The sequence below is a fragment of the Leiobunum rupestre genome, chromosome 9 (assembly GCF_980474605.1).
Source record: "Leiobunum rupestre chromosome 9, qqLeiRupe1.1.hap1, whole genome shotgun sequence".
Classification (NCBI taxonomy): domain Eukaryota; kingdom Metazoa; phylum Arthropoda; class Arachnida; order Opiliones; family Sclerosomatidae; genus Leiobunum; species Leiobunum rupestre.
The window spans coordinates 57,722,485-57,735,285 of NC_143392.1; the positions used below are offsets into that span (position 1 = coordinate 57,722,485).

A 12,801-nucleotide genomic window follows, 5' to 3' on the forward strand; every position below is an offset into this window, starting at 1 on the left:
GAGATATCGTGGCCGCTGTTTACCCTAATTGCTGTCTTGATATTAAGATCTTGACAGAATATCCCAATCCCGCCAGGTCCGTCTCTGATGGAGAGGGAGGCATCTGTGTATAATGTGGTCTTGCTTGGATTCTGTGTCCACCGGTCCAGATTGAAGTGAAATTCTTGGTACATCTGTGCATTAGAGAGGTCTGATTTGGTCCCGATGAGCCATTTTGACAGAATTCTGTGGGTATGGTCTATGTTGGACGTATTTTCTCTTGAATGTATAGCAGTCTGTTGGGTAGAGGCTGTCTGTGTATTGATGGAAGTCTGGGTAGAAGGACTTCCTTTATGTCGTAGTTCGCGTCGACTGATAATAGACGCGCTAAATATAGGGCTTCCTTTTCTCGAAATCTGTCCTGAAGAGGCAAGATGCCACAACAGCTGTGGAGAGCAGCTATTGGGGTGGATGGTGGAACACCTAGAATAGTTCGCAGGGCTGCGTTTTGTACTGCCTGCATTCGGTGAATATTTTTGTTGCTTGTAGATGAGTATAAGAGCGACCCGTAGTCTAATTTTGGGCGAATAAATTGAAGGTATATGGCCGCCAGTGCCTTGTGAGACGCTCCCCAGGTCTTTCCAGCAATGGCTTTTAGGAGGTTAAGCCGCTTTTGGCATTGTATAACGGTTTGCTCCACATGTTTGTTCCATGAAAGTCTCTCGTCGAAAATAATGCCGAGGTATCTGCAATAGGATACTTCATGTATGGTGGTCCCATCAATATGTAGTTGGAAATCATTGTCTGTTCTTCTTTTCCGAGTAATTATGAGGTAGGTACATTTCGAGTATTGCAGATGTAGTTCCCATTTGTCCATATATAACGCTATCATATTCAGTGCCATCTGAATTTCACGTTGGAGGTGAGTTAGGCTGGAGCTAGTCGACCAGATCGCTATGTCATCTGCATGCAGACCTTTTGAAGTATTATGTGGAAGATCGCGGCATATGCCATCAATGGCATAGTTGAACAGCAATGGGCTTAGCGGATTTCCCTGTGGGAGTCCCATGTTAAAGGCTTCCGGGTGGGAGAGTGTTCCATTGAGGAAGACTTGAACTTTCCGGACGGAGAGCAAGTTTTTGATCCAGTTGAATATGTGGCCGGTATATCCGTGGCTTTCAAGCAGACTACATAGCTTTTCGGTGGATATACTGCCGAAAGCATCCTTGAGGTCTAGAAATACTATTGCCATGAATTTGTTTTGTACTGAGGGCAGCCTCGGCTGTGTCCTTGATACGAAGTGGGTGCTCCAAGGGTGTTCTACTTTTCCGGAAGCCAGTTTGTTCTTGGGATAGCCGGGAGTCTGATTCCAGCAGAAAACGGAATCGAGTTTCCACCATCTTGTCAAATAGCTTCTTTAAAGCGAATTGGAGGACAATTGGGCGAAACGAGCTTGGTTCCTGGGGATCCTTCCCTGGTTTGGCAAACGGCAGTAGTATTGCATCATTCCATGTATGAGGATATGTATCTGTCGACCAACATACATTACAAAATTGTAGCAACAGTCGCAGAAAGGTGTCTGGTAGATATTTCTGAATATGGTTTGTGATGTCATCCTTGCCCGGTGCGGTATCTTTCAGTGACAACCAGGCTGTTTGGAATTCGCGCCATGTAAACGAGTCGTTGAATTGCTGGTTTTGTATATTGGTAGGAGATCTTGTCGATGGGTTGTGGAATGACGGGTTGTCTGTGTAATATAGAGATGAGTAATATGAAATCAGAACCTCAGCAGTCTCCTGGGCCGATGTCGTCAGCTGTCCATTAGGGGTTTTAATCGTTGGCGTTGTAGAAACGGGTTGAGAGCCTTTCGTATACCACTTGATCTTCCTCCAGACGGCGCCTGCTTTAGTAGATGATCCTATCGTGTTGCAATAATTTTGCCAGCTTTGGGATTGTGTTCTTTTGAATAGGCGTCGCCGTCGTGCCCTTTCCCGTTTGAATATGATCTTGTTTTCCTGAGTGGGATGAGTAACAAGCTGTCTTCTAAGTTTATTTACCCTTTTCTGACTGGAGGCGATGGACTGTGACCACCACGGTGGTTTTACTTGGTGGTTCTGAGAATTCCCTGAGGTGCTTGATGGTATATGTGAGGTTGCTAGGTGGGTGATTACTTCTCGGATTCCTTCCCACGTGGTTAGAAGCCGTGGGGTAGTTCGCGCAATGTAGTCGGCCTCCTTGGTGAAATCCGCCCAATTTGCACGGTTGTAGAACCACTTGCGGCGTGGCCTTGTTGGTGGCGCTTTTGGATGAGTGGTGGGTAGTTTTATCAATATCGGGAGATGGTCGCTTGTTCCAGTTAGCAGCGTCTGCCAATTTAGCGCAGCGGCAATATCTGAGCTTGCAATGGACAGGTCAATCATTGTGGAATTATTGTTGGTAGAAGTTCGCGTAAGAGACCCATCGTTTAAGAGAACCATATTGGCGTTGGCCAGTAGCCAATCCGATATAGCTTTCCCTTGACTATTTACAATCTGGTCACCCCATTGATAGTGTCTGCCGTTGAAATCGCCTAGTATGAGGAACGGAGCCTTTAGCTGTGACGACAGAAGAGTTAGCTCGCTTCGTGACGCATTACCCTTAGGATTATAGACTGAAACTAATTGCAGGTTGGCGTGCCCCCACGCTATCTGAATACCTACCAGTTCCAGGTGAGGAATATCTGGAAGCTGGAGTTTGGTTGCTTTAAAGAGGCTTGAGGTCATTAGTGCCACCCCGCCGCCTCTAGAGGCTGTTCTATCTGTCCGGAAAACATCATAAGTTTTTAGGTTGAAGTTATTGGTGTGTTTTGTATTTAGCCAAGTTTCTTGAAGGGCGACGATGACTGGAGTATAACGTTGGAGAATATCAGTTAAGGAGGATGCATTTGCCTTAAGGCTGCGGATGTTCCATTGGAGGACGGAGTTGCTTCTATGGTGTTGACTATTGGTCCGTGGGGACATTGCCTGCCATCGATGCCGCTACTATATCTGTGTTTTGCTTGAGAATTTCTTTGGTGAGAGAGGTTTTCAAAAACCGGCTTGTGCTTTGGATAATAGCTTCTGTCAGCTTGTCGAGGTTGGCATTGGGTAAAAATTGATAGAGTACGTCGGTAAGGATGTGTAACATTTTTGCAATAAATTTCTCAGTTATGGTGTCTGTGTGAGGTGAAGCGGTATAATTTGGGCTGGAATGCCACTGGCTTGGCTGTTTGTGAGAAATGGAAGAGTCTCTCATGTGGGTAGGCTCCAATTCTGGGAAATTAGACGCATTGTAATTATATGTGGATTTACGTAATTGTGTGTTGAATGTTTTGCTTGCTTCCCTTTTAGTTGAGTTGTTCATTGCCTGTATTCTCAAAATTTTGAGTTCTTTTTTTTTAGCTGGGCAGTCTTTAAATGATGCTGCATGAGGATTTTTGCAGTTAATGCATAGTGCTGGTTTCTGGCATTGATTCATTTCATCATGTTGTTTCCCACAATTGTCGCATGTTGGGGACGTGCTGGGGCATTGGATACCGAAGTGTCCAAGACGACGGCATTTGACGCATTGTATAGGCCTGCGCTCGTACTTGGCAACCTGGAAGCGGCGAAAAAATAGTTTGACAAAGTCGGGTGGTGGAGAAGAGAATTCCAGTAGCATGGTTCGACTGGTGGCACCGAGCCGTTTAACATTTGAAATCAGGTACCCACTATCTATGAGATCTTGGAATATGTCTTCGTTGGCCAAGTTGATATCTACATTATATATAATCCCTTTATTCGCCGCTGAAGTTGGCGTACCTGTTCTCTTGACCGATATTTGAAATTTTCCCAGTCGAGTGAGCTTGTTAATGGCTTCCTCCTGATCTGCGTTAGATGGCTTGAGGAATAGATCTCCACTTTTTAGGATGTCTAGTTCTGCTATTTCGCCAATATCTGTTTTAATGATTTGGCTTAGTTCTCTGAGACTGACGTCGTGGAACGTTTTCCTAGGTGTGGCAGGTTGGTTAGAGTTTGATTGTTGAGTTGGTTGTATGGAAATAATAAAGGTTTGAGGTTTTAAGGGCTGAGGCCCGTTTACTTGCATGTCTTCTTCCATATCATCAAGGTCAGCGGCGTCTGCTATGTCTTTCTGACCTTTTTGTCGTTTAAATTTAGGAGAGTGGCCTGAAAACCGGGAGTCATGTGCCATGACAGTAGGGATAGGGATAGGGAAGAAAGAAAGAAAAGGGAATATAAGGAACTAGGAAGAGAGAGGGGTACAAGCAAGAAAGAAGGGGGAAAGAAAAAAATACCTTTGGCTGCGACTAAAAAAACCGGAGCAAAATAAATAGTGGCCGACCCTTTCGAAAATTTTCAAGTCCGATTCATTCGGGGGTATTCTGCAGACTTTCCTAGGAAAGTTGTGACACGCCTTCTTTCTTTCAACTTTCTTCTTGAGATTTCATTGGGCGCGAAATCACATGTCGCATTACGTCCACAGGGACCGTACAAATTCGACCCCTTCGCTCCGATTGGTTGTCGTTACGTCATAGAATGACACCACGTGATTGTGAGGCAATAATCGCCATCTATTCGACTCCGAAGGACCAAGTTCAGTTTAGTTCCGCAGCCAGATTCAGTGGGCCCGTGGTTAAGAGTTCTCATAGGCTGAAGTGGTCGTGACGTATGCCTATTGTAATTGGCTACAGAAAATTAAAAGGGGGAAAGATTTCCCCCGGGAATTTGCCGTTATCTCTGACGCAATTCCGGGGAAAAGAACTTTTAGCTTGGAGGCGCCTTCTATCTTTGAGCGCGAAAACTAACATCATGAAATTTCGAACGGAAGTGAGTTTATCAAAAGGTCACGGTCAACCGGAAAGAGTGCTGAAGGTCACTTTAAATTTCAAAATGGCGTGTGAAGCTGTGGAAAAGGTCCCCCGAACGTGTGTGCTAGTGTCGTGTATAATTTGTAAAAATGTCGATAAAAATTATATGTAAACCGTAATTTACACGATCTGGAAGTTGAAAAATTAGGTATGGAGTGCAAATTTTTACGAAGAAGGTATATTTGAAGGTTTCAGGTTACTGGAAGTCGTGCATTGGTGTAGGCCTGTAACCCTTGCCTTATTTTAAACAAATTAAGATCCTTTTTTGCAAGCCGAAGAGGTTTCATCTGCAAAAGTAAGTAACTTGTTATAACGTATAATTCTTAGACTAATTAAGTACTTTTAGATATCATTCGTGACAATGTACAGCGATTCGATTCCAAAAATATGTATGAACATTTTCATGTTGAAAAGTATTTTTATTTTAACATTTGTAATAATGGTACTAAAATGTAGAAGGTAGCTTGATGGTTTGGGTTTCATACAATGGCCTCATCTCATTCGCTATGGAAGAAGGAAGAGGAAGAGTTTTTAGAAGTAATGGTAAAAAAGTTCATCGTCTAATAATAATAATTACACATTTTGAGACTTCTTTCTTGCAGAGTTACAAACTGCCAGAACAACAATTGACTTTTTGCGTGTCAATATCAAATCCTCCGCAGTAAATATTAACAAATATGTATAAGAGAGGCGACTTATTCAGCATTTTCTTTGGTGCACAATGTTTTAGAAAATAACCAATTTTTTTTATGTTAGGAGTTGATAGGCTACTGATATCGTTATTTTTGTCGAGAATTGGTTCAAGTCTTCGATACGGATATTTTTAAACTTATTTTATCAAAAACAAGGCAGATGGCGCCACTTAACTTGATATCGGAAAAAATCACTTAAATATTGGTTATAATAGTATTGTAAATTTTTAAAATCAGTATAGGTTAAATTACGATATCGGCTAACATTTATTTCTGTAATATTGCGGACAATTAAATTAATTGAACCCTTAATACTATGTTGAGTTGAAATATAACTAATTTACATAAATGTTGGTAGCATTTGGTTCTGTTGGTAGAAAATTCTTAATTCTGCAAATTGTTTGAAAAACCAATGTTTTGGCAATTAGGCTTAAAAAATTCACAATATTGCATAAGTATGTATTTTGGTAACGCAGCCCGGTGTATCTCTTGTAAAACGTTCGCATATGAATAGGTAGTGTCATACTTAAATAAATCTTATAGACGTAGGATATTATCAATTAAGTCACTGAAGAGAAAGCATATTTATGAAAAGGTAATTAAGTTGATGTTAAATATATCCCAATTTATCTGACCCCGATAAAAACCTTTCCCGCTGTTAAATCGGTAGCATTAAAGTTTTTCAGTTTATTACTGATATTTTACGATGAATAACGTTAGAAGCTGAACATTGCTTGAAAAAAACGTAACTCTTGGTTCATACAAACTTTCTAGGAAACTACGCCATCTACCCCGTATTTGAAAAAATAAAATAAAACTAAGCAAAATCTTATCAGTTAAGAGTCAAAAAATACACTTCATATATTTTTAAAATACTAATTGACATTTTAGATCTTCGTTGATTAATAGCAATATATATTATTTTTAAAGGAAATTCTTATAAAAATAATTCCAAATAATGACTATGTAAATAAACAGAGTTCAGCTGGTCATTTCTTTTATCTTAATGCTTTATAATCACATTCTGGACGAATTGCGAAAATTCAAACAATACTTAATACTATTTTACCAATTGAACAAGCCATAAGAATCTCCAGTTAATTGAGCCTCACCATCCATAAAATATGACTGGGAGCTATTGACACTCCTTACTCTAAAGATCCTTTCGGTTAATTAAATTGTAGTGTCAATGGAGATTGAAACATTTATATCAATTGTAGCCCCAAGGAATTCCATTCCAATAACCTTGACATGGTTGCAACAGTTGAACGACTCGTAGATACTTTTAGAGCTCTGAACTGGCAAGTTTGCACCTTTACTTGCTTTATTGCTACAAACAAGAAAAAGGTTGTCCTTTACCGTCATTTGTTAAAATAGGTATCTTCAAAGGAGAATGAGAAGTGGTCACTCTTTGAAAATGGTGAGACCAACAGGACTGTAAGAAGAAAATTGGTTACTTTTTCACATAGAGTTACGAAAAAGATGGACATCATACTTAAGCTCGTTGTATAACGTGACATTTTCTGTCTCGAAGCGTGTCAAGTTTTGATAGAATCAACAATGAAGTTGTTGGGTAATCACAAACCATCAAGCCACCTTCTAAATTTTGGGACCATTATTACAAAAGTTAAAATAAAAATTATTCTCAACATGAAAATGTTCGTACCAGCTCTTCGTGTATTGAGTAAATTCCATTCTTATCCATATCGCAGTACCTTGTCACGAACGATATCTAAAAGTACTTAATTAGTCTAAGAATTAAACGTTATAACAAGTGTACTTCTCTTACTTTTGCAGATGAAACCTCTTCGGCTTGCAAAAAAGGATCTTAATTTGTTTAAAATAAGGCAAGGGTTACAGGCCTACACCAATGCACGACTTCCAGTAACCTGAAACCTTCAAATATACCTTCTTCGTAAAAATTTGCACTCCATACCTAATTTTTCAACGTTCAGATCGTGTAAATTACGGTTTACATATAATTTTTATCGACATTTTTACAAATTATACACGACACTAGCACACACGTTCGGGGGACCTTTTCCACAGCTTCACACGCCATTTTGAAATTTAAAGTGACCTTCAGCACTCTTTCCGGTTGACCGTGACCTTTTGATAAACTCACTTCCGTTCGAAATTTCATGATGTTAGTTTTCGCGCTCAAAGATAGAAGGCGCCTCCAAGCTAAAAGTTCTTTTCCCCGGAATTGCGTCAGAGATAACGGCAAATTCCCGGGGGAAATCTTTCCCCCTTCAATTTTCTGTAGCCATTTACAATAGGCATACGTCACGACCACTTCAGCCTATGAGAACTCTTAACCACGGGCCCACTGAATCTGGCTGCGGAACTAAACTGAACTTGGTCCTTCGGAGTCGAATAGATGGCGATTATTGCCTCACAATCACGTGGTGTCATTCTATGACGTAACGACAACCAATCGGAGCGAAGGGGTCGAATTTGTACGGTCCCTGGGGACGTAATGCGACATGTGATTTCGCGCCCAATGAAATCTCAAGAAGAAAGTTGAAAGAAAGAAGGCGTGTCACAACTTTCCTAGGAAAGTCTGCAGAATTCCCCCGATTAATATACTCTTCCGCTTAAGCTGAGCTTATAATTTTCTTAATACCGAAATAAGTTTCGGTGGTTCTGTGTTAGAACACTCGCCTGTCACGCAGGAGGGCTCGGGTTCGTATCCCGCCCGGTGAGATCGCAAACTGATTCTGAGACGAATACTGTAGCCGGGAGTAGTGGCTCACTCCTGTAATCCCAGGCGACCGGGAGGCAGAGTTTGTGGAAGGCCGTGTGAGGACGACTACCTATCCCCCAACGGGTGGTCGGCATACTTCCGCCACGGGTGTCCCCACCCCTGTCCCCACGTATCCCCCCGTTGGCGTGGCCGTTACACATAACTCACCCTGATTAATCAGTTATTGTGTGTGTGCTGGTGTCTAAGGCCTCGGGTCGACACCGATGTTTGTGTATCTAAAAAAAAGACGAATACTGTAAACCAATGGTGAAAACCCTTCCATTTGGACGTTAAGACGTTTATAGATACCCTCAGCACTCGGTCCGTCCCAAAAGTCAAAAGGAAGAAGTTGGAGGGAAAACACCCATACATACAAACTCATCACCCATTACCGCCATAAAACAATTTCAACATTCCCACACTACACAAAACATAACAATAACAAACTTTCCAATAAAACTGAGATGAAACCATCGCGACGGTGAGCGTTAACGAAAAAAACAAAAGAATATTAAAACGCACCCAACCCAACGCAAATTCACCCGTTTAACGCTCAAGGTCACACGGTGGATTTGCCACCCTTTAAACTGCAAACACAGTTTTTAGACTTTGCCCCGGTAACGGGTTCGCAGCACACAGACAGACGCGGTGATTGTATAACCCCTCTAAGGCCTTTGCAAACCAAATCGCTGAAACTAACCATGTTATTAACTTCAACGCTATTATGTTTAAAAAAGATTGTAATAACCGCAATGAACTTGATATTTCGGAAGCCTTCTACATAAAAAAGCAATGGACCATAAAAATTGTCCCAATCGCGATTATGGACCTGGTTTCGAAAAACTAGACAATTAGAAAAACCTTTTTTTAATAAAAAACGAGGTTATAAATAAAGTGAATTCTGAGTAAACGGGTCTTACCCTGATTACGGCGTAATATCTCGGCCGAAACTAGTCGGGCTTAACTTTTAATAATAAAAATTTTTTTTGTGCACTTTCAACTATCGTTGTTTTCATTTTCTTCAGTACGGTTTCATTACAACTTCTAAATACTTAATATTTCAGTTATTTTTTAGCCAACTAAAACTTTAGTGACAGTAATAAACCGCAATTTTATTAATGTTTAGATGAAAAAATCAATAATTAAACTAACCGTGCCTTAAAAAATTAACGCCATTATCGAGTAAAAATTAGCTTAACGCCCTCTTTGTGCGGCTGCTATTATATTGAGAAATGGTTTTTAAACATTATAGCAAATATTTATAAAGCGTTACGTATTGAGCTCTAAAATCAAGTAAATAGATTTTTATATAGAATATAAGTCTCTACACATTATTAACAAAACAATGTAAGAATAAAGCCTATGGTCACTTGGGGTATTCAAAGGTGGCTTTCGATTTCAACGAGTGTAAGCTGTGTAAGCCTCCCTTTCACCTGACATCGCTTTAATTTTGCTGCGGGCTCCTATGCTTAAGCCTTGCCATCCTTTCGATTCATTTGTCACCGGATCTACTCAGTTGGCTCCTAGTTTGGTATTTTTATCGGAACAGATGGTTGAGTATTATATAAGGGGTTTTTCATATGGCGGATGTATATAAGTAAGTATTTGGTATGGGCGTTTCAAGTCTATGCATTAAAAATTGTAAGAGATATATACAACATTTATTGTGCAGAGATAAATAAACCTTAAGCGTGTGTTAGGATATTGCACTCGTCATTTAAAATTCTATAAACTGTACTATGTTACCCATTTAATAAGAAAAACAATGGGGATTCTTTAATATCTGGGACAACAATAGTAGAACTGATGAAGACGAGGTTTCATTTTTTAATCTATACTAAGTAAAAAAGAATATTGATACATTTTGATATTCCGTAGGGTATACGAAGATACAATTATTATTTGTAGAAGAAACTAATGAGTTTTGTCGATATTCATATTATTAATACCTGAATATTATTGGTTTTTGGCGTTTTGAGCACGTATAGCACGTGATTCACGTGCAATTTTTTGACCATTTTTTAGATTGTAGGCCAAAGTAGACGAATATTGGGAGATACCGTAGGCCTCGTAGGGTTTTGGCCTAAAAAATTTAATTCGACTACGGTGCTTTATCGATCTGTCCCATTATATATTATATATAAAAAAAATTCCCACAAAACCCGTAGCTTTGTGGCTAAGAGTATTGTTATAACTGCTTCGCTCTCGAGCACCTTGTGGGGCGTTCGGCTAAGCGAAAATTATAGTATCTGCTAAGTTGCAGAACTTGCTTATTCGAATTGCTGATAACAAACAGAGGTCGTTTTCTAGCTTCTTTTCGGGTAAGTCACTAACGGTTTTAAAACTGGAATATTGCGACCTATAAAAGCCTTAGCGTTAAAAATGTATTTTAAAAAATTTAGTCACTTAAAATCTAAGATAAAACGGTAATAATAAATATAATCTAAACAAACGTGTGAGCAAGAAAATGTATAAAATAAATATTGTATTTTTCTACAAAAATTAAAAAAATTGCAAACTAAAACTTCGTTGTTATTAAGGAAAACCTTATATAATACAGATTTTTAACCTAACCTAACCTGACCCAACCTAACTTAACGGTGCCTACGCGCCGACAACGTAAAATCGTATATTCAAGAGACCCCCCACCCTTAAAATCTCCTAATTCACCCAGTCCCGTATACTTGGATAGCCTATATGGTGCGAAATTGTACGATTAATTCTGTTCGCTATCAGCAATACGAATAAGCAAGTTCTGCAACTTAGCAGATACAATACTTTTCGCTTAGCCGAACACCCCACAAGGTGCTCGAGAGCGTAACAAAAACAACAATACTCTTAGCAATAAAGCCGAGAAAAGCTACGAGTTTTTTTATATATAATACACAACCAGCCACAGATTGATAAAGCACCGTAGTCGAATTCAATTTTGTAGGCCAAAACCCTACGAGGCCTACGGTATCTCCCAATATTCGTCTACTTTGGCCTACAATCTAAAAAATGGTCAAAATATTGCCCGTGCATCACGTGCTCTACGTGTTCAAAACGCCAAAAACCAATAATATTGAGGTAGTAATAATATGAATATTGACAAAACTCATTAGTTTCTTCTACAAATAATAATTGTATCTTCGTATACCCTACGGAATATCAAAATGTATCAATATTCTTTTTTTTACTTAGTATAGATTAAACAATAAAACCTCGTCTTCATCAGTTCTACTATTGTTGTCCCAGATATTAAAAAATAGCCCAAACAATAACTTGTGTTACCTTTGTCACGGTCGCTCTAAGTCTTAAATTGTACGTATCCATTAATTATCTGAAAATAATTTTTAAGATGTTTATATAAGAAATTACTTAGCTAAATATATTGCGCTAAAACAATAACAGCTGATGGTTCAACGTCCTGAAGATATCCTAAAAGTCCCCAAATCAATTAAATTTTCATTTGGTTGTTCCTCGTTTACTATCCAAGATATCTTATAAAATGGTAAAACTGTTCTTTTTTTAACATGATGGTTCTAAAACTCTAAAAAATTGGCTTTATATTGAATTTTAAAAGAAAAACACTTTTTTAAGCTTTACATTATAATAAATTAATTTTCTTAACCAATATTTATGTTTGCTTACTTTCATACATGGTGTTATAGCTGGAAGAAAGTCGATTTCAAATTTTTTAAATTAAATTGAGTTAAAAAACTAATATTAAGTCAATGGAATAACTTTCTCAAGGGAGTCTTTGCTTCATAATTTTTGTAGCAAAATAGAATATGAAATACACTAAAATAAATCTTAGAACAGAAATAGTAATCTAAACGAACCATGCGCAATCAGGCTTTGATTATTCTGGGTCGGAAAATTCCGAAAGGACAACTTTAACAAATATTTGTTCCTAATCGTGCCATGTGAACTTAATACAAAAGTAGGTCATTAGTTTGAAGCTACGGTATGACTTAACGCGTTCAATGTTTATTTCATAATAGTATTTATGCGATTTGCGTTTAATTTATAAACCTGATTACATTATAATCGTTAGCTAGTAACGATTTATAGATTTCGATCTCAAACCCTAATGATAAATTAAGTTCTTTTGATAAAATCTTATAAATCTTGATTATTACTCCTCAAATTTGAGGGAAATTGTTTTAAATTGAATTAAGGAAACTAATTTTTTTAATGGTAAACGTGGCGAAAATAGGGTTTTCGTTAGAACAACATTGCTTGCCCAAAAATATAGTAATTTTAACAAACCTCGAACAAATTTAGCCGCAAGTTGAAACGACGTTAAGAAAAATAAGGAATACCAAACCACCGTTAAATATATTATTTCTTAAAATAAGCTTATAGCTTAGAGATTTATAAGAATTTTTCAAATTTTATTTTGCTATGTCTCGAACAGCTTTTATCACTAACTGAAGTCTAAAATATGATCAAATTTTGATTAAATGAAATCGAATTACAAGTTTTCATAATGAAGTATCTGAATTTGTACTCTC

General features: G+C 38.5%; 2 long non-coding RNA genes across 2 annotated transcripts; one reads left to right on the top strand and one right to left on the bottom strand.

The window, feature by feature from the left end:
- The first annotated feature begins 4,881 nt into the window (after positions 1–4,881).
- LOC149931596 (uncharacterized) lies at positions 4,882–5,369 on the top strand. Its single transcript, XR_016474142.1, has 3 exons — positions 4,882–5,159; positions 5,211–5,253; positions 5,321–5,369. It is a non-coding gene; the product is annotated as an uncharacterized LOC149931596 (long non-coding RNA).
- A 1,530-nt stretch (positions 5,370–6,899) lies between these two features.
- Positions 6,900–7,497, bottom strand: LOC149931597 (uncharacterized). The gene is made up of 4 exons (XR_016474116.1): positions 7,346–7,497; positions 7,223–7,288; positions 7,052–7,155; positions 6,900–6,991 (listed from the first exon to the last, which is right to left on the bottom strand). It is a non-coding gene; the product is annotated as an uncharacterized LOC149931597 (long non-coding RNA).
- Between the last annotated feature and the right edge of the window lie 5,304 nt (positions 7,498–12,801).